This window comes from Anastrepha obliqua, chromosome 4 (genome assembly GCF_027943255.1).
Source record: "Anastrepha obliqua isolate idAnaObli1 chromosome 4, idAnaObli1_1.0, whole genome shotgun sequence".
Lineage (NCBI taxonomy): Eukaryota > Metazoa > Arthropoda > Insecta > Diptera > Tephritidae > Anastrepha > Anastrepha obliqua.
The window spans coordinates 7,316,914-7,340,098 of record NC_072895.1 but is presented as its reverse complement, the minus strand read 5'-3'; the positions used below and the strand labels follow the sequence as shown (position 1 = coordinate 7,340,098).

The window sequence follows — 23,185 nt, the reverse complement described above, 5'->3', positions numbered from 1 at the left end:
TGGGAGGATCCGCACAGATTTTGTTACTATTATAGAATATCCGATTTGCTTATTTCTTGCGATTTGATGGCTTGAATGTCAAAGTGATCTGCTTTTTTCTCATTGCCTTTACATGCTGATTATAATATTGGCATTTAAACAACAAAATACAGCGGAATCGCGATAACTGTAATCAAAGCGATCCACCTTAGCCGAATAGGTTGGTGTCTCACTACGACTCGGAACTTCGTAGATTCGGATATCCGTGCATGAAACACCAAAATTATAGAAAAAGCTTTTTCTGATGGCGGTCGCCCCTCTGCAGGCAGTAACAGATCTATTTCACCGAGTGTATTTCTGCAATGGAAAAGCTCCTCACAAAAAAATACCTGCCGTTCGGAGTCGGCTTACACTGCAGGTTCCTCCCTCAATATCAAGACGCACACCACGAATAGGAAGAGGCTGGGCCAAATAACCAAAAAGTTGTAAGCGCCAATTATATTTATATCTCGATTTTCGGGCTAGCGACACTACGAATTATAAGATGCTATCAACTATTTTCCATTTTTGCAAGACCGAAAGCAAAAGTAACGTACAGCGACGTAAGATTTTTAACTATTTGGCCATTTACACATTACACATAAATACACATGAATAAAATAAAATTTTTTGAGAAAATTATTGTCATTTCTTTTCATTGTGATAATATTGGTATGGCTCAATTATGCATAAACCAAATATCGGCCATCCGATGGTCCAAATTTTCGTTGACGCTGAGGCATAATTGAGGTTCTATGCCGTTAATGTGCCGAACTATCTCATCCTTTACCTCTTGAATTGTTGCTGGCTTATCGACGTACACCTTTTCTTTCAAATAACCCCAAAGAAAGAAGTCCAATAGTTTCGTTGACGTTTAGGTGTGGTTCACATTCAACATCGGCCCTTGAAATTTAACCACCCTTTAAATATGGTTTGTAGGTTATATTTATCAGACACGAAAAGACTAGAAAAAATTTAACAAGTCGGCTGAGATCGAAATACGCATTATAGAGGAAACGAAATTACGAATTTATATTTTGTGCGAAATCTCCCTGAGTCGTGACTTTGTTACAATTTATGGCAATTTTCCACTTATCGAGCTATCCAGCTGTCTCGATTCCCTTGCATATGTAAATGTTGTTGTTGCTCGAGTGACTTCCCCCTGTATAAATTCGCCTTGAAAAATCATTTTCTCTCCTTCTATCCTTCATAAATTATACTCCTTTCTAATACATCCAATTTTCGCTCTGCCTGTTTAACTGCACTACAATTTTTCGTCGATTGGTTAACGTTATCCAGTGCGCACTGTGTCAACGGTTCATTGCAATAAACTGTGTCGCTAACGCAATGCACAACTATAATTAGTGCACCGGAAAGTAGTGACAAAGAAAATACATACTTAGAATTAGGAAAACAAAACACAAAAAAAAAAGATAAAATAAAGTTTAAGTACCAAAGTGCAGCGCACACAAAAAGTCACAGTTAAAATTGACTAAAAGCAATTGTTCAGTGCTGCTGAGTGCATGCACAATCCCAGCCGGAGTGATATCAAGAAGTCATTCATTTGCTTTAGTTCAGATATGCTATTAGTTAGATAGTTATGGGAGCATAGCTGGGTCGGCAGTAGCCGACTAGCGGTTATTTAGTGGGTCTGTTAGTTGAACAGATAAATAGTCAGTCTGTCGCTAAGGCGGCCAAGTAAGCACAATAGCCTCACATTGTCTACTGCCATACATACATACATACATACATACATACATACATACATACATACGTACTCCCATACAAATCTGTATATACATGTGTGTGTATGCATGTATGTACATTTTGTGGGCCCATTTGACAACATAAGTGGCGCTCTAATTGCCATTCGCTTTAGAAGCTCATGAGAAATGACTGCCGGCGTTACAAAAAATATTTACGCCTGTGGAACTTAACGAGTGATTAATGTTAACCATATTTGTACTTGATTTATCGTTGTTGTATTGAACAAATTACTACAGTACAGAAAAATACAAAAACTCACACGCACACACACATTCGTTTAAAAAAATAAAAAAAATTGCACAAATAAAACTTTCTACGGCAGAAATATTTTTTAAAATATTTATAAAGATTAAAAGTGTAATAACTTTTAGATAATTGAGAGAATTAAGGCCTTACATTTTTAATGGGTGTTCCATGCGGACTGGCTATTTTGAATTTAGCGAAGTTTTCTGGAATCTGTACTGTGTTGTTGCTTGTTAGCAGTCATGTGAGAGCAATGAGAAGCATAGATGTGCAATACATATATGCATATATAGGCCGCTGCCCCTCCCGTGAAATATTTCTGAACAGTCGTCCCGAGGGAGCGAAATGGAGCTGGGATGGGGTTTTAGTGGGTGAGTCGAAAGACAAGTCTCACACTTTTCGGCTTTCACTGCCGAAAAAACAGCCCGCGAAAAAAGTATATGTAGCTCCTAACATTTTGACCAGTTTCGACAATTTTTATTTTAATGTTCACTATTTTTATTTTTGCAAAAGTATAGCTCATTGCCTAACAAAACACATTGCCATACACATTTACATTTCAAGGTTTATACAAAAATTTTAGAAATATTTACAAAAATGTGACACTTTTTAATCAGAATTTCCACGATTTTTTTTTTATATGGAGAAAATAGGCAACACCGTCAGTTGAAAAAAGTAATACAAAATCAATGAGAGTTCCAAGCAACTTTATACAAAAATTAAAAAAAATTTTACAAATTTTCATAAAAATTTCGAAGTTTTTAGTCAGAATCAATGAGAATTTCAAGCCACTTCAAGCTATTTTATACAAAAATCAAGAGTTTTTAGTCAGAACTTCCACAAGTTTTTCTATACGGATAAAATACTTAACACCGTCAGGAGAAAAAAGTAATTAAAAATCAATGAGCATTAAGCCACTTAAAATTTCCATACAAATTTTCAACTTTTTAATCACAGTTTCAAAGATTTTTTTTATACGAAGAAAATTCACAACACTGTCAGGCGAAAAAAGTAATAAAAAATCAATGACAATTTCGAACCACTTCAACTCCATACAAAAATTAAAAAAAATTTACAAATTTTTCCAGCCAGCTCAAATTTTCATACCAAGTTCCAATTTTTTAATCAGAATTTTAACGAATTTTCTATATTCGGAGAAAATACGCAACACCGTACGGGGGAAAAAGTAATAAAAAATCAATGAGAATTTCAAGCCACTTCAAATTTATACAAAAATTAAAAAATGTTTACAAATTTTCATAAAATTTTTGAAGTCTTTAATCAGAATTTCCACGATATTTTTTTATATGGAGAAAATACGCAACACTGTCAGGGGAAAAAAGTAGTAAAAAATCAATGAGAATTCCAAGCCACTTCAAATTTATACAAAAATTAAAAAATGTTTACAAATTTTCATAAAATTTTTCAAGTCTTTAATCAGAATTTCCACGATTTTTTTTAAATGCAGAAAATACGCAACGCTGCCAGGGGCAAAAAGTAGTAAAAAGTCAATGAGAATTTCAAGCCACTTCAAATTTTCATAAAATTTTCTAACTTCTTAATCAGAATTTTGATGATTTTTATTTATATGGAGAAAATACGCAACACCGTCAGGGGAAAAAGTTAATGAGACTTTCAAGCCACTTCAAATTTTCATAAAAATTTCTAACTTCTTAATCAGAACTTTCACGATTTTTTTTGTATGCAAAAATATGGAACACCGTCAGGCGGAAAATTATCAAATATCAATGAAATTTTCAAACCACTTCAAATTTGCTCGTTGTGATACAAAAATTTAATGTGCTTTACTGCGAAATCAAATTTTTTTCAACTAATCAACTAACAAGAAATCGGAAAAAATATTAAATATTTGTTAAGGTTTATTCAAAATGTTCACAATTATTTTGAAATTTTTTACTTCTTAAAAAAAATATATAATATATAATGAGATTTTTATAAACCTAATTTTAGGTTTGGAAAATTGATCCGTACTCGACATCAGCGGCTACAGAAATCTTTACACACTTGGTAGCCTCGCCCAGATCCCTTTTCTCTCCTCCACTACATTAACAGCACTGGATGGCTGTAGACGGGTTTCTCTCCTCCCTAAATCTTTTCACAGGTAGTGGTCCACATTATGGTATCAAAACGGCACGTTAGTGCTAATTGAAGTATGCCTGGGGTACTCTTGCCATCTTACCTACCTACCCACCTGGTAACCTCGAATTTTGATTATTTGTTTTCGCTACACTGGGAGCCAATATCCCCATACTATTAGAAGACTGCCAATTTATTTAAGGCTTATTGCAGCCGCAGGCCTGTAATGAAGTTAAAGTTTAAATTTTCAGCGAAATAAAAATATTGTATTATTGGACAGACTGCCATTATATTTGAAATTGATTCATTCCCTTCAGATTTGGAAAAAAGTTCTCTCTCCTACTATGTAAAAATTTATAATACACAATTAATATCCATTTAAAAAATTTCCTGATTTGCCACAGCCTTCTACAAAATCATAGACGAAAGCTGAATAAAATGCAACCTGATTTAATAAAATTATGCTTACTTTTGTAGGTGGGATAAATATGTGCCACAGCTCTTAAAGTGTTAAGTTATTTTTAAATTTTAAATAAATATTAATTTTTTTTTGGATTTTTCTTTCAATGTTTTTGGCCTGCAAGTTCATGAAAATCTTGTACGAGTATTATTATTTTTGAATCGCTCATTACCTTCATCATTCCAACGCTTTGGCAAGTCATTCTGCAGATACTTGAATATAGTACACACAAGAAGGTATGTATGAGTGTGTGTGTATATGCACATCTGTAAGCAATGCCGTCAATTGTCTGAGAGAATCGCGTGTCAACTAGATTCTTACGAGTTTTGTGCTGTCATTCAGCCAGAAGCCAGAAAGAAGATGCGCTCACTCAGCTGCTTTTTTGTGTCAGTTTTCAAGCAACAAAGCGGAAAATGCGGTCTTTGTGTCAGGCATAGTACCTATATGGGTGTGTATGTATGTATGAACATGCTGGATATAAATATTACTATTCAATTAGCACAACGCCTGGCGCGCTTTGTCGAATTCAACCAAAATCGGCTGGGCGGTTGCGCGCCAATCAAGACAATGAAGAAGAAGACTTATTAATATTCAAAAGCCAGCGAATACTTGCTTCAGGGCTTAAATGATGCTTCGATAGTTTTCAAAAATATTCTTGATCAATATTGTTTAGCAGCTTACAGATTTTATTATTTAAATAAATAAATGATTAATCATACAACTGAATTTTTGAGAGCTCAAGTGAAGGTTTTTATCAAAATCTGTAGATTATCTGTTGTTTATTAAATTCTTAAATTATTTACATGGTTTATGTGTATGTATATGTGGTATATATGTAGAAATGTTAGAGGTGTGAAATTAAGCTATTTTTTTATAATTTATAGTAACCTTGACTGTAGGGCAAAACAATTTTTTTTTTGTGAAAAGAATATCTGTTAAAAAAATTTAATAAAAAACTTATAAAGGCAGCGCATTTAGTAATTTGAGTTAGAGTTAGCGCAACTTATGCGAATATACATATATGTATGCATACGTACATATTTCCAGCAGTGGAAATATTAAAACAATTTTGTAGCCTCTACAGAGCCTGCCCTCCATTTGAATTTCGTTTAAAAATCTTAAAAAAAATGCCGAACTAACAGTAAATTCACCTATTGGTTGTAAGAAATTCCTTTTAAATTGGCATTTTCTTTTAAATTTACATTTTTTTACACAGCTATAATCAGCTCCTCAATTTTCAAAGCGTTAGTTATGGTTTAAGTTTTTTCACATTTTATTATTGTCATTAAAAATTTCTTTTTTTCTTAGTTCATAATATTTGTATTTTATGCCATTTCCCCCATTTGTTGCTTTAAACCATTTCATCTATTTTTTAGCGCCACATGAGTTTTAAGTTTTTCTGCGCATGCGCGCGCATTCATGTTTTGTTGCGCTGATTTCGTTTTTTTTTTTCTTTTTATTTTTATTTTGTTTGGTTTTGCTCTGTGAAACGGTTAAGCGCTTTCCAATCAATTGTACCGTAGTTGTGAAAGTTTGCTAAAATTTTTGCTCGAATTAAATGAAATAATTTGAGATTTCGGTGAAATGCTCCAAATTAAATTTTTTGTATTAATATTTTTTTATTTATAATTTTTTTCGTATTGATATTTTGTTATTAGTATCTTTTTAGTGATACCTTTTTACTAACTTTTTTATTATTTACTGTTGCCTTTTCGTATGAAAATTTAGTACAGACTTGACTTGCTTGTTAATTATTGGTGCGCAACTAAATTCTCGCTGCTTTTTTTTGATGAAAATACAACTGTTTTCTGAAAAAATGGTTACAAGTGAATCATTGAAGCTATTGCCCATCACTGGTTACTACTTTTTCCATCTTTCTGGTAGATCTCGTATACCGTCGCGGTAAAACTGTTCATCTTTTGAGGCTATCCACGGATCAAGCCATTTTTTGACGTCTTCATATGAATGGAGCTGCTGGTCAGCTAGCCCATGTGCCATCGATCGGACGGAGCAATATCTGGAGAATAAGCCAGATGGGGTAGGATTTCCCATTTAAGTGCTTCCAGGTGGGTTCTAACGGGTTTGACAAGGTGAGGCCGAACTTTGTCATGCTGTAGAATCACTTTTTCATGCCTCTCCACGTATTGCTCGACTCAATCGCATCAATTGAAGTCGATACCGATCCGCAGTGATGGTTCCGCTTGGTTTTAACAGTTCATAATAAATAACACAAACATGAATAGGCTGAAAGCATTTGAAATGTGGCTTCTCCGGAGATTGCTCAAGATACCATGGACCGCCCACGTTTCTAATGAAGAAGTGTTGCGAAGAGTTCACGGCGACAGACAAAACTAATCAAGTACATCAAACGACGAAAAACTTCATCGCAAGCCAATCATCGAGCCATTTTTTGGCTTCTTCATGAGAATTGAAGCGCTGCCTGGAAAGTGCGTGACCCATCGATGCAAACAAATTATAATCGGAAGGCACCAAGTCTGGTGAGTAAGCCGCATGCACCAGCGGTACCCAATGGTACGTCTCCAGCAATTCCCGTGTCGCTCTTGTTCGATGTGGCGGTGCATTGTCATCAAGAAAAATGACTTTGTGAGGCCGATCGGCATATTCTGGGCGTGTATCTCGGTGTATAGCGCTGTTCATATCGAGCAATTGTCGTTGGTAGAGTGCACCGTCAACTGTTGCACCTGGCTTTAATAGCTCGTACCAAATCATACCACGCTGATCCCAGAAAACACACAGCATTGCCTTGCGGCCGAAGCGATTTGGTTTGGCCGTTGTTTTTGGCTTGTGGCCGGGCGGACCATACGATCGTTTACGCTTGGGATTGGAGAAATACACCAATTTTTCATCACCCGTAACGATTCGATGCAAAAGAGACTTCCTTTTGAACCGGAAGAGCAGCATTTCACAAGTGGTTTCACGATGTCCACAAATCGTAGTTTGAAGGCACGAAATTCGACATTTTTGCAAAAATGCATTGTTGTATGGAACGTAACAAACAATGAACTGAATATTGTTGACAGATGACAGACGAAAAAAAACAAGACATTTGGGGAGCTTTAAAAATACTACTAGCGACATCTATGGACTAATAGCTGAAAGTCTCATTTCATAGGTATATACCTTAATCATAAAAGGAAAAGTCCGAATATATAAAATAAACTTGAAAAGTCGAGCCAAGAAGCCCCGAGAGATTTGTTAATTTCTATAACACTCAAGGGTAGATAGTCAAAGAAGAACGGAGTAAAGAAACAGAAGGAAAAAGATAGAACAGATTAGCGAAATAGAGGTAGTTAGACCTGTAAGAATTTTCCAGATTCTTTGGTACATCTGAAAATATCCTCCAGTTTAAGATAACGAATTTTACTCATTCTCAAGACATCGCAACCCAAAATTCATAGTCTTGCTCTAGCAAAGGCAGGACACTCACAGAGAAAATGCTCAGTGCTATTCGCCTCCTCCAAGCAAGATAGGCAAATTCGGTCCCAAAAGATTCCAATGGCGGTCATATGCTGACCCCATGAGCAGTGTCCTGTAATAAAACCAAACATAAACCGTACGTCGTTTCTCCCAAGTTTCAGAAGAAAGCTCGACAGTATTCTGTTCGGGCTTGTCACAAAACACTTTGTGGTTCTGCAGCGTTCTAGACCGGACCATCATTTTTTATATAAATTGCACACATAATCGCTGATCCAATTCATGATTCCTGCAGAACTGATTCTGATTATTGGCTCTGGTCCCTGTAGGGTAACCGCTGATCCACAGTTGGATACAACTGCAACACAGGAAGCAATGAATAAAGTTGAGATGGCAACATTGCGATCAATCACAGGACATAGTCGCAGAGTTCTTATGCGAAATGAATATATTAGAGGGATGTGCGAAACGCAAGGCTTTGTTAGGTGGAGCCGAAGACGAAGAAGGGATTCTGCCGAAACGACCCGGATTTATATCCGGCCAAATACTGTCACTCCAGCAGCATTGCCCGTATGTAAGTATGGGGAATGTTTATGCTGCTACAACAACAAAAATGAAGAAGGGTATGGAAAAATTACGTCCTGAGCATGCCCAACAAAAGGTTGGTTAAGGGGGTATTCTAGTCTAGAAATTTGAAAAAGTCGAAAAAATTTTTTTTTCAAAATTTGATAGTTTAACTATTCAAAAATATCTCCCTAAAAGGATTTTTCAAAATTCGAATTATTTTCGAAGCTACAACTATTTTAGTGACGTGGCAGCTAAACTGGTTTGAGGGGACGCCCGTAACTTTAAACGCGTGTTTCTCAAAACTCCTTTTGCTGAGGTGGTTGACACGATATCTGAAGTTCTATCTGACCGATCCCTTTGAAATTTGGTGAGAATCTTTTTCATACATCTCTTTATCACTGGAGCATTGGATTTTGAAAAATTTTAATTTGAAGTATTTTTAAAAAATTCGTAAAGGTCAAAAAACAGGGGTAAAAAAAAAATTTTTTTTTTCAAGTAGGCGCCATTTTGTGAATTTTTATTTTTTTTTTCGGCCGAGGCTCAAGATGTAGCGACATCTTTACTAATTAAGAATTTTCTTTGTTTGTTCGATTTAGATCACTACAAGGGTTGGAATCATGTCAACCAGGGAGCACTGTTTGACTAGCAACCCCTACTTCACCGACCTGTCACTGGATGAATTTTTGACTTTTTTTTTTTAAATTTTTTTTATATACCTTAAACATCAATAAATATTATATAAAAAAATGGATAGTAAAAATGTTTTTAATTTTTCTTTTATCCTAGTTTGAAAAATACCCAAAAAGTAGGGCTCTAGACCAGAATACCCCCTTAAACCAGTAATGACGGGAAAGCTGATGATTACAAGGCCACCCGGACACTCGCGCAAACGCTGGAAATGGTGTTGGATATCCTGAAATATCGTTTAATAAAATTTTTCTACATAAAATGTAATCTATGGTAAACAAATTGTATTTCTTGTAGAAAAATTGTTTAAGAACAGGATTTAATCCTATAATGAAGAAGAAGAAGCAATCGCTTTGCTTTAACTCTTATACTTTTAAATGTCATTAAAATTTTTATTATCTTTAACAACTTAGAACTTATGCTCTCCAATGTCATTCCCAGCTACTTGAGCCCTTGCAAAACCTACTAAGCTGCGCTGTCAATAGCATTCGTTGAGTGGTGGTCTGTCACCTATACAGATGAGTAATCATACAACTACAGTAAATACTCGTTTTTTCCTATAAAATTTATAAGTGCGCCGAAAGAGCGCGTTTTGTGTCTGAAATTATTAAAAAAACAAAACAAAAAAACGCACAAAAGAAACAATAAAAATATGCCACCGCAAGATCTGCTAATGCAATTGCAATTATTAAGCGTTTATCTGTATTTCAATATGTACATACATATATTGGCGTATTGATGATCTTATTAGCATCACATCAGGTGGCGCAGCCACTCATAGCCAGGTGTTCCAATGCTTCCCCTATTATGACGCTAGCAGACTTTCAATATTCCACTCAGAATTCTCATATAAATTATTGCATTTTCTCCGCGCCTTTCCAGTATCAATCCAAATAAGTCATTTACGTACGTGAGTATGTACAGTGGGCGACAAGAAAATATGTACGAATATATAAAGTCGATAATTTATGTAATGATTGCACACATTATGAATATATGAGATTTGGATGATGGCCAATGAATTTACTCCACACCTTTTATTAACATTTTATTTGACTCAAAAGCAAATGCAAAAAAATAAATATAATAATAAAACAAATATAATAAAATAATATTTCTATATCTACGTCTAATGTCTGGTATTATTTTTTTTGGCACATACTGCATTCTTACACCATACCTGCATAAGTATGAAAATTAATCATTTTTCTATCTCATCATCTGTCGTTTTATTTCCAATGAATGAAATGCTCATTCGATTAACGACAGCAGCTCGCTTCCAAGCCGCGCAACCTTTCTTGCAATTAGTGCTGACATACAACAACACACTACACATACCTATACATGCCTTCATATGCGAGTACAACAAATTTATTCAACAGCTACTCGTCATACTTAGCAGTCACATTTGCGCAAATAGACGTGATCGTTCCATGTCATCCATATAAAAGTAGAATGTCATAACTCCATTCTTGCAAGCAAGTCACGTAAACCGATGAGAAACAGGAAGCCAAGGAAGGGCGCATGCATACACACACACATGTACGAGTTAAATTTATTTTTGAAAATAAAATAAATTTGTTAAAGTTTTATTTTTATTAGTTTTATTTTTATTAAAATGGAACAAGTTTGATTACACTTCAAAATAATTTGTTCTTTACTCTTCAAGGTGACTTTGAAGACTACTTTTAACATTAAAAACTATACTTATTCAATTTATTTTAACAGTTAGATTTATACTTAAAATGAAGAGAGAAAGAGTTCCCCATTTACTATTACAACAATTACAACAATTAAATATATAACTTACATAGCTATAATAATTATTCCAGTTAGATAATGAAGAGAGCGAGAGCGAAAGGGGAAAGTTACTTATAATATATAACTCGCCTCTCCTTAAAGAATTCGAGTCTCGTCGAATCTTTTACAAATATAATATACAATCCGAAAATTTAATAGTTTCTTATAGTGATACAGATTTAAATCACACTTAACTAATAACTTGAAATATATTTAAGTTGTTTAGCGGTTTTTTTTCCAAGATAAATATTAAACTATATTAGCCATAAATATTCATTTCTTATTCTATAGTTTACATTTTAAAAAAATAAATATAGTGTGATTTAATATAAAAAAAATATTAACGAATAGTTTTCCATGTTTTGCTCTACAAATCCATTTCATTTTTTTTATTATTATTATTTTTTTTATTTATTTTTATTTTATTTTATAGACTTTAATGGGCGTCTAAATTGTGCAGTGTCTACTTTATTAGGGTTGCTGTGGTGGTATCTGTTAAATCTTTTAGCAGTTTTTTGTCTAATTGCAGTAGGATTTTTAATATATAAATTAGATTTTTGTAAATTAAGTGTAATATTTTCTCTTTTAATATTTTCTCTATCAATGGTTTTCTTTTTAATTGCTTCAGATCTTACCTTAACCTCTTTTAAATTTATGTGTAACTTATTTATAAAATCAATTGGTTTTAATTTAGTCGTGCTGTGAATTGTATTATTATAGAAATTAACTGCTTTTAGTACTAATTCTTCAGAGTCATTAATATTTTCAGCGTTTTTTAATATTCTTATATGCTCTAAGAGAGTCGAATGCATTCTTTCTACATCTGAATTTCCTGTGTGCGAATTCGGTGTTGTAAAATGAGTTTCTATATTATTTTCTTGACAGAACAGCTTTATAAGTGCATTATTAAATTCATTATCCATAATAATTTTATCAGGTTTTCCTAAAAATGCGATTCGCTCTTCGATTTTAGTTTTAATTGTTACCATATTTTTGTCATTTAGTTTATGTGCCGTTCCTAATTTCGTAAATTTGTCTATTGTTGTCAAAAAACTAGTCTTTTGTATCTGAAAAATATCGATATGTACTATTTCATTTGGTTTTTCTGGTGTTGGAGTATGTTGAAATATTTTATTTATTGGTTTTCTGTCATATTTGTTTTCATTACATATTCTGCAGTTATTACAATATCTATTTATAAATTTTAATAATTTAGGATTATAATAATTATCTTTTAATTCTTCGAAATTCTCCTGGATTCCTCTATGGTTACCTTTAATATGAATATCATCAATGATATTCAATAAAGATTCCTCGGATTCAATATCACTTGCAACTTTAGTACAATTTATGAAATTTATTTTATTGTTATTAGAAAATAATTCAATTAATTTGTTCTGTATTATATTATATTTATTATTGTCAAGCTCCGAGTATACCCCAATTTTTCCTCTTTTTATTTCACGTCTAAATAAATCATTCAAATAATGAGTATTATTTAAGTCATTCTCAGACACATATATTATTTTATATTTTTTAAAAAGTATTTCGGTTTCTTTATTTTTATTTTTAACTATTCTTATTTGCGTCCTATATTTATTAACAATTTTATTTATTCTAAAGAAATTAATATTTACATTTTCTTCCGTACTATGATTTACTTCAACTCTGCTCAAAAAATCAGCTACCTTATTCTCCTTTCCCTTAATATATTCAATATCGAGATCAAATTCATCTAATAATATTTTCCATCGGATGATTCTAGAATTGGGCTCTTTAAGTGAATAAAGCCATTTCAAAGGCTGATGATCAGTTTGAACTAGAAACTTTCGACCAAAAAGGTATGGACGGTAATATTTCACTGACCATACAATGGCTAATAATTCTTTTTCTAGCGTTGAGTAGTTTTTTTCATGTCCATTTAAAGTCCTACTGGCATAACTTACTGGTTTGCCATCCTGGCTCAACACCGCGCCAATAGCAGCATTGCTTGCATCCGTGGTCAATACAAATTTTTTATTAAAGTCTGGATAGCATAATATTGGTGGATTTGTTAAAATTTTCTTCAATTTTTCGAAAGCGTCAATATAAGATTTGTCATTAATATCAATTTTACTATTTTTTTTTAAATATTTTATTATAGGGCTAGCAACAAAGGAATAGTTTCTAATGAATTTCCGGTAATATCCGGTTAAACCTAAAAACGATTTAATTTCTTTTACTGACTTTGGTAGCTCCAAGTTTTGTATTATATTAATTTTCTCGGGGTTGGGCTTTATCCCATTATTTGTTATGATATGACCAAGAAAGTTTGTTTCTTTCGATAAGAATCTACACTTATCTATTTGAACCTTTAAATTGTAGTCATTCAGTTTATTAAATACTTTTTGCAAGCTTTCTAAGTGTTCGGTTAGCGAGGTTGAAAAGACTAGTATATCATCCATATAAATTATACAAATTTTATTTATATAATCAGCCAAAATGTAGTTTAGCATTCGCTGAAATGTAGCGGGCGCGTTTTTGAGACCGAAGGGCATTCGAATGAACTCGAAGTGACCACGGGGCGTTGAAAAAGCCGTTTTCTCAATGTCGCTTTCCTCCATCAAAACCTGATGAAAGCCTTTCGCAAGGTCCAAGGACGAGAAATATTGCGCCTTACCTAACTTGTCAAATAATGACTCTATATTTGGCAGAGGAAATTTGTCATCCACAGTTATTTCATTTAGCTTCCTAAAGTCTATAACTAATCGCCATTTCTGCTGGTTCGAATTATCGGACTTCTTTTTAACAATCCACAAAGGGGAATTATAAGGCGATTTGCTGGGGCGTATTATATTTTCTTTTAACATTTCATTTATTTGCTTTTCTATTTCATTTTCTAAAATCTGTGGATGCCTATAATTCTTGCAGTATACTATTTTATTAGAAGTAGTTATTATTTTATGTTTTACACAGGTAGTTGTAGTTAAATTTTGGTTTTTAATATAAAACGTCTTTTTATTTTTATGTAAAAAATTTTCTAATAACTTATTTTCTTCCTTATTTAAGTTTGTAGGCATTAAATCTTTGAATTTATCCAGCTCAAATTTTTCTATATAATTAATTTCCTCATAAGAAATGTTAAATTTATAGTCAATTAGTTTTATTTCGTTATTATTTACTTTAAGAGTATTATTTTGAAAATCTATTATAGCTCCAAAGGGCTGTAAAATATTTATTCCTATTATGCAATCGAATTTTTTATCAATAAAATTAATTAATTTAACAGACATGGTGCTATTTTTTTCTTTAAATTCATCCGGCACATTTACTATCACTTCATCTTTAATAATGTTATTACCGACCAGGGTATTTAATAAAATTGGTTTTATTAAACTTTTCTTTATTCTTATATTGGAAAAAAAATTATAATCTCCGAGGGTAGTAGCAGCACCACTATCGATTAGGCATCTTGTTTTTGTATTATTTATAGTTAATATTACTATGGGTAATGATAATTTCGAGGCTGCACAGGAAAATTTTCTGTAACGTGAATTGCATCAATTTCCATTGGTTCTTCATTATTACTTAAATGTCTATTATATGAATTTTGTTGATTTTGTCGTAAATTACTAAAATTTTCTAAGTCATAATTTTGGGTTTGTTGTTGCTGATTATTTCTGTTAAAAGTGTTAAAAGTTTGCGTTTGAAAATTTCTGAAATTTCTGTTACAATTATTAAAACCACCACTATTATTTCTGTTATTACGGCTACTATAATTAGGAAAGGTGCTTGAATTTTGAAATCTTTGAAAACCATTCCTATTTAATGAATTATTTGCATTTTGAAAGTTATTATTTGGAAAGGTATTGTTATTTCGAAAATCATTATTGTTTTGAAAACTTTTATACGCAAAACTATTCGCTTGTTTATTATTTACTAGTTTTATATCTTTTAATAAATTATTTTCTAAATAAAATGTATAAGCTATGTTAATAGATCTAATATTATTTTGTAGCAAAAGAGATTTAATACTAATAGGTAAGTAGTTTACATAAATATCAAAAATTAATTTTTCATTATTTTCAGGTGTATACAAAATGTCAGGTTCTAAGCTATACTTTGTGTTCATTAAACTTAAAATTTTACTTAATTTATAATGTAATTCCTCAATGTTTCTAGCTTCTTCGTTTAGAGCGTCACTTCTTAAATTAAAAAAAACTTCTTTTTACTCCAAATTCCTCCTTAAGCTTAACTATTATACCCTCCCATGTAGGGTTAAATAAGGTTTCAACCGCCTTTAACGCCTTACCTTGCAGTCTGTTGCTTAATACTGTTTTTATTGTCTGTACATGTTCTGCTGGCGTTAGCTGCAACACAGTTGCGACGTCCCTCAGGTAGTTGCTGAGCATATATTCACTGCTCCCGTTAAATGCAGGCAAGCTCCTCGCTTCACGCAAGCTCTCAGCTAGCGTCAAAGCCATTGTGGGTGTTGTTGTTTGTTCTAAGCAAACGCTGCTCTGCTTCTTTCTCTAATGATAGCTGGCTTGCTTTCTCTTTCGTCTTTCACGCCGTTAGCACTGGAATGCACACCGTACACTTTCTTCTCTTTTTCCGTTAACTTTTAACTTCTAGTAATTTCTTTTCCTTTTTTTTTTTTTTGTTTTTTTACGAAGCCAATCTTTTTTCTTGTTTGTCAAAGATTTTGTCCGCTTTAAATATATATATGTACAGTAGTCATATCAATTTGGGCAGTAAAATTGCTCACAAATTATGCACAAATTTGCCGTTTTGCACTCAACTGCGCTAAGTTCAAATTATTTTCAACGATCATAAATTTGTTAGAACTATTCTTTCGGATTAGTTATTACACGAAATATTTTTTTTTTTTTTTTTTTTTTTTTTTTTTTTTTGGTTTAGTTTTTAGTTTTTAAGTTTACAAAAATTTCGCTTTTTGCCACACTTTAGTAATGTCCACTTGAATTATTTGCGGTTCACATCGGTTTGTTGAAAATTTTAACCTTTTCTTTTGCCGATTATCACTGGATATGTTTTAACTAACATATCCCATCCTCGTCGCCAGTTAAATTTATTTTTGAAAATAAAATAAATTTGTTAAAGTTTTATTTTTATTAGTTTTATTTTTATTAAAATGGAACAAGTTTGATTACACTTCAAAATAATTTGTTCTTTACTCTTCAAGGTGACTTTGAAGACTACTTTTAACATTAAAAACTATACTTATTCAATTTATTTTAACAGTTAGATTTATACTTAAAATGAAGAGAGAAAGAGTTCCCCATTTACTATTACAACAATTACAACAATTAAATATATAACTTACATAGCTATAATAATTATTCCAGTTAGATAATGAAGAGAGCGAGAGCGAAAGGGGAAAGTTACTTATAATATATAACTTACGTATATGAATGCTGCTGTATGTGCAACTACTACATTCATGAAAACTTAGATTCTTTCGACACTAGAAACACGTTGATTTGCTATGGAACTTCATTGAAGTCGAACAAATTTGAGCATTTCTTTCTTTCCACCACAAACTTGAAGTGTCTTTCAACTCGCCAACGAAATGCCGAAATTCTAATACTCTTCCATTTGTTATAAATTTAGTGATTAAGACCATAACAAAAACACAAATACACACCTTAGCTTTTGTTATGGTAATTGTCGAATGCCAATGAAGACGACATTATCTTATTCAAACTTATAAGAATCTTTGTTGGCATTACGTATGCCGTTGATTCGTTACGAAATCTCATTAGTGGTATGGGTATGGCATAACAATTGATTCGAAATTCAAAGAAATCCTACTAGAATATCGTTGTAAGAATGAATGAATGATTTGAATGCATTGATAAGTTGCTTGCGAATGGCTTGTAAGCGGTAAAGATCGTTTGATACCAGTTTGACAACGGTATACTTTTATGATTGAGTAAATTTCGGGATTTCCGTTTTGTTGTTATGCCATATTACATGTGAGTAGGGGGGAAGTGCGCTATTTAGAGTTGTCTACGACTGGAGAAATGATTATAGCGAGAACTGAGTGTGGAAAATTGAGTACAGAGTGCTGCTAGCTGAGAATTTAATAGGGAACGCTGTATGCGGTAAGTTAAATTTTTCAATACACTTTGCTCGACATTTCTCTAATTTGTTGGTGTTCTCCAAGTAACATGATTTCTTGAGACTCGCAAATATGAAAGAGTGGTTTAGCGGTAAGTTGAGTTTGAATTGCGTTAAGAGGTCAACTATAGTAATCCCTTACTGCCGAGCCATTTACTCAAACTTAATATTATTATTATTATTTATTAAAATATAATTAAAATTACGCACTAGCTACCAGGGCTTAAGACACACTAGTTATCGGCTTAATAAAACTTGGAAACAGGAAGTAGATGCGGGATTAAATCTGGAAGATATCTTGCATGCGAGAGCAGACTCTTACGCCGCTGCATTGGTCTGCTGGGCAAAATCGTTTTACCCCAGAAGTGCGGACGTTTTGTTGTTTTTGCTGTTGTATCAGCATAAATATTCCCCATATATGAAGTGACAGTCCTTGGCACATACCTATGAAATGAGACTTTCAGCTATTAGTCCATAGATGTCGTTAGAACTATTTTTAAACCTTCCCAAATGTCTTGTTTTTTCGTCTGTCATCGTCAACAATATTCAGTTCATTGTTTGTTACGTTTCATAAATCAATGAATTTTTGTCGCTCTTAAAAATGTCGAGCTTCGTGCCTTCAAACTACGATTTGCGGACATCGTTGATTTTCTGTTATGAATTGAAGAAAAACGCTCATCAAATGCTTATAACCGTGGCCGGCCACCGAAAAAGTTTGAGGACGCCGAATTGCAAGCCTTGTTGGATAAAGATGCTGATCAAACGCAAGAAATGATGGCAGAGCAGTTGGGAGTGACCCGTGACGTACGATTGGGAACCGCTAGTGCATACTGGCTTACTCACCAGACTTGGCGCCTTCCGTTTATCATTTGTTTGCATCGATGGGCCACGCACTTTCCGAGCAGCGCTTCAATTCTCACGAAAAAGCCAAAAAAAGAGCTCGATGATTGGTTTGCGGCCAAAGGCGGCCAATTTTTTTGGCGCGGCATCCACAAATTGCCTGAGAGATAGGAAAAATGTGCCGCTGGCTATGTCTATTATTTTGAAGATTAAATTTGTAACCATTTTTTGTTAATAAACGTTTAAAATTGAAAAGGTATAGTAGTAGTCTCCCTGTCGTGATGGAAATAATTTTTTTCTGTAGCAAACTGGGTCTTTTTTCGCAATTTTTTTCATTCAGCTGGTCTGAAAGCTTACAATAACATTCAAAATTTATTGTTTTACCACTTTGCAAATAATCCACAATCCCTGAAGCATAAATTTTGTGTGTGATTAGCCGTGCGTAGGCTGCTTAGTGAATGGCACCTACAGAGTTGCAGTCAGCAAAGGACCATCGGCAAAGGACCAAAACTACTACTCCTGGATTTTGCTCTCGGTTAATGAAATTGGAAAAAAATGTAAAATTAGGAAACTTTTGAAGATTACAAAAAAAAGTGCATATAGCGTAGTACACATAACAGAATTGAAACTTTCAAGGCAAACAAAGAAAGAGGGAGAAACCCGAGAGATAATGAGAGAGAGAGAAAGAAAGAATATATATCTAAATAAATGCACAACATTTGCAGAGAATACAAATAGACAAAATTTACAAACAACGGAGAAGGGTCGACCGGTGTAGGTAAACGCCAGACACAAACTGTGGCAACAACGCGCACTACTCCGAGCGTTTATCACCCACATAAACGCAGCAATTACAGGACCGCAGCAACGGCACAAATTACCGTAAGGCAATACCAATAAATCCGACGCCGGAATGGATAGCACTTTATAGTACGCACAAGCACTAGCCAGGAAACGGATATAAGCGCCAAAAAGTAGGCGCCAAAAAAATTGCGACCAAAAAACGCCCCAAACAGTAGGCATCAAGGAAATATAACGCCAAAAATATATTTCCTACAAGTTTGCACCAACAAACAAGCGTCAAAAAGTAAGCATTGTTATTTCTCACTAGAAATTAGCAACCACAAGGAAAAACTCAGGAAAAATAGCCTAAACGTCGCATGGTCTTGAAATTTGACTCTCCATTCTCTCCAAAATTAAAAAATAAAATAAAATAAAAAAATATAAAAAAAATAAAATAAAAGGTAGCCTGATAGCGCTTGTACCTTGTCGAAATGACCTCACTTTTGTGCAAGTAGGTGCAAAAGTAGAACTAAAATTGAAAAAATTATTCATGGATATATGCCATTTCGAAATAACCTCACCCAGCACAGAAGGGTGAAAAAGCAGAATTTACATGCGAGTGATGAATTTTCAAAAAAACGATAACAGAGTGAAACGTGCGCACTTTTTGACAAAAATAAAATATTTTCATGGAGAAATATATAACTTTTATAATTTAAAATATATAACTTTTATAATTTTTTATAAGTTATTTTCACCGTGCTACAATTTTTTGTTTTCAACGCTTTAATAATTCATGTAGTAAAGGGTTAAGGGGCACGCAAAGGCCTTGATAACAACTAAAATGAATTCACGTTCCCTAAACTTGGTTGAATAGGTTTTGAGTTATGCTGTTTGACAAGTTTTGAAAACGGCGGCATTTTTACTCGATTTTTGAAAGAGGTTGCGTAGTTACGCCTGGTAGATTATAAAAATTACACAAAAAAAATTTTATAAAAAAAATGTAATAAAACAATATTTATAAAAAAATATGACAAAAAAAATTTATAAAAAAAAATTTTATAAAAAAAAAAAATTATGAAACTATAGGCATCTTGTAAGCCATCAAAAATTTAAAAATTTAGGGTTTTCTAGAAAATTTTAATTTTTAGATAATATTATTACTATTTACAATATTAGAATAATATACAATAAAATATTACACTAACTTAAAAACAAAAAAAAAGAGCACACTAGCTGCTTGGGCCTTCGGTTTAAATAATAATAATAAATATAATTTAAGCAATAAATATTTTTTTTAAATAACATAATTGGCGCGTATAGCCTTGGGTGTTTGACCAAGCTCTTCCTCCTATTTGTGCTGTGCGTCTTACATAGCAGAAATACATTCGGATAAAGCAAAGGGTTTCATTTGTGGAGCATTTGAGAAGAAAAAGTTAGAAAGAAATTAAATAAAATCGATCTATAAAATTTTTCTAAGAGACTTTAATGGTAAATTTCGAAGCGAGTTAAAGACTTGGAAGATAGTTAAAGACTTGCTTGTCTTTGGAAAAATATAAAAATTATTTTTTGTGAACTTAATTTTCGGGTAGTTCTTAACACTATGTTAATACTGGACTGACTGCCAACACATTTGACTTATATCTCATCTCACTGTTACAGGTACACGACTTGTATATTAGTTTCTTTGTTTGCTGTTTAGGAAAAACATGTTTGTCTTTTGGTATTCTTAAAATATGTTTGGATTTGTTCAATCCTGCAAGATTATACATACTTAGAATTTCCTTAAGTATTTTTATTTATTATTTTTGAATGAAATCATTCCTTAACTAGCGTATTAAAAAAAATTTAAAATTGATACCCCATTTTTTTGGCCATAGGATAAATTTGGAGTGTAGTATAGAGAAAAAAATGGTTTTGAGCTATCCTAATGTGGTTATAATGCTTATATTTCTTGCAAATTTATATTTCCTGCAATTTCCAATTTTCTGCAATATCCAATAATTTAGTACTTTACTTGTATATGCAATTTAGAGCATTACAACTTTTTTGGAAACACATTCGGAACCTACTCCTTAAAAAAATCTGAATCTAATATTTACACAGATGCTGTGGGGACTATTCAGCGAAGAAGACTATTGAGCACTTTCTCTGCAAATGTCCGGGCTTGGCAGCTAGACGACTAACGCCACTGGGTGCTCTTTTCTTCGACAGCCTGGGACAGTGCGCCAACCTAAATCGCATCAATCTTCTCCATTACATAAACAGCTCCGACTGGCAGTAGATATCTGCCCCTTAGAGGCCTTCTAATGGTACCAAAACGACGCCTTACTACTACTAGTGCCTTAGTGCCAGAGTGGTACTTCAAGCATTTCAACTACCTACCATTCACCCAGAAACTTATACAAAGCAACAAAAGAAATATGAGCAAATTTATAAGATTTTTTTATTACTCACCAAAAAACAAAGCAATTCAAGTCGAAAACTTCTTTGATCACTCCAATTTGTTTCCTATTTTCAAAATCTTTTTATGCGCACTTTACCAAATCATATAAGCTTTTAATTTGCTCACTGCTTTTCCTACTTTTGTGCACCTTTCAAATTGCGAAATCCAATAATCAGTTAATGATTTGCCAATAACCATTCAAAATTCGGTAAATCACTTTCAATTGCGCACATTCAACGCATCAAATCACTTGTCACCGCTAAGCACCTGCCATTTCGCGTACCATCGGGTGGTTGTGAATTCGAAAAAACGCAACAACAAAAGCAACGAAGTGATGCTTGACGAAAATTGTTGACTCTTTAAAAGTGGCGTAACCCGTCAAAACAACAACCGTTTAAAATATTTCGCAATACCGTTACAGCTAATTGCCGTTAACGTTTCGAAAATTTACTTGCAAAATTCTCGCTGTCAGTATTTTTTTAAATTTTTCTTTTGTTTTTCTCTTATTTTCACAACCGCAAGACTGTTTTCGTTCCAGCTACACTGCGACAAAATTGCGCATAGCAAATTATTTTCAAATTTCTACAGTCGTTTTCCCACTTTCGAAGCCGGCTTCAGCTTTGATCTGCTGGAATTTTTTCTCAATCTATTTTACTATTCTTTACGTTCTAATTCACTTCCGATACGGCACAAAAACAAACAGGAAATCTGCACTTGAGTAACCGAAAAATGTAAACAAGCCCGCATCACTTGTGTGTGTAATTTGCGGTGTGCGGTGTGCGTGCTGAAAAGGAAATAAATTCTCTCGGGTTTATTTTGCTTTGTTGGTATTTTATGGGCGACTATTATTGTTTCACTTCGTTGACTTATTCGATTTCGTTTTTATTTCGTTTGTGTTTGTTTTTGTTTTTTTTTTTCTCGTTATCATCAGTTGAACATGCGCACAAATTTGATTGCACCCTTTTCTTCCTTGCTTCGTTTTTCACATTCGTCTTTCAAAGCAGTGAAAAAAAACACACTCGCACTCCGAAATAATATCGCACGAGGAGGGTTTGCGCTTGCACTTTTGGCTGTGATATGCAGCAGTTCGACTATAGGATGACGTTGTAATAACTCGTAAACGTTCACAGGTATGCTGCGTGACGTCGTTTCGAACGATTCAATTCGGTTGGCGGCTTAAATCGTACTGAATAGCAGCGCTAGAAATTATGCTGCAGTTGGTTGTTTCTCGGCACTTGTGTTGCTGCGCGTCACCACCGGTTATTGGCTGGGTAGGCTGCGTAGTCGTTCGCTGATGATGGTGTTGCTGGTGGTGGTGGGCCTAGTGGTGATAGTGGCTGCTTTGAAACCGAAGATTAACACTGTAGTCGGCTTTGTGCTTACAACACGCAACGAACTAATGAATATGTTTTGGCGAGCTATAGTCGGCAGTGGTGGGTTCTGAGAAATTTTGTAATATTTATTAGTAGGTTAGTAGTGCAATTTTTACAAGATCTTTATATATCTATACTAATATTATAAAGAGGAAAACTTTGTTTGTTTGTTTGTTTGTTTGCTTGTTTGTAACGAATAGGCTCAAAAACTACTGGACCGATTTTAAAAATTCTTTCAGCATTCGAAAACTACATTATCCACGAGTAACATGGATTACATTTTATTTTGGAAAAAAATAGGGTTCCGTAAGATATTTGGATTTTTCGGACACAAACTGAAAAAAATCTTATATATAAAATAAAGTCAACTTTTTGTGTGTGTTCGCTAACCGGCCGTGTCTGTACCGAATTAAACCAAACTTACACACATTGTTAAGAAGGTATTGAAGATGGTTTCCGTATAGTTTGGATACCTATTGGTGGATAGGGCTCGAGATATAGGTCAAAACGTGGACCCGGGTAACCTTCGGATGTGTATGTACAAAATGG

At 33.4% G+C, this 23,185-nt stretch overlaps 1 protein-coding gene across 1 annotated transcript in view; it reads right to left on the bottom strand.

Moving 5' to 3' along the window:
- LOC129243428 (uncharacterized) overlaps positions 1-22,437 on the bottom strand; it is a 132,512-nt gene extending 110,075 nt beyond the window's left edge. Inside the window, exon 1 of the mRNA XM_054880428.1 lies at positions 21,275-22,437. The gene's annotated coding sequence lies outside the window, so the exon portion shown is untranslated. The remainder of the gene's footprint in view (positions 1-21,274) is intronic.
- Positions 22,438-23,185: the final 748 nt, after the last annotated feature.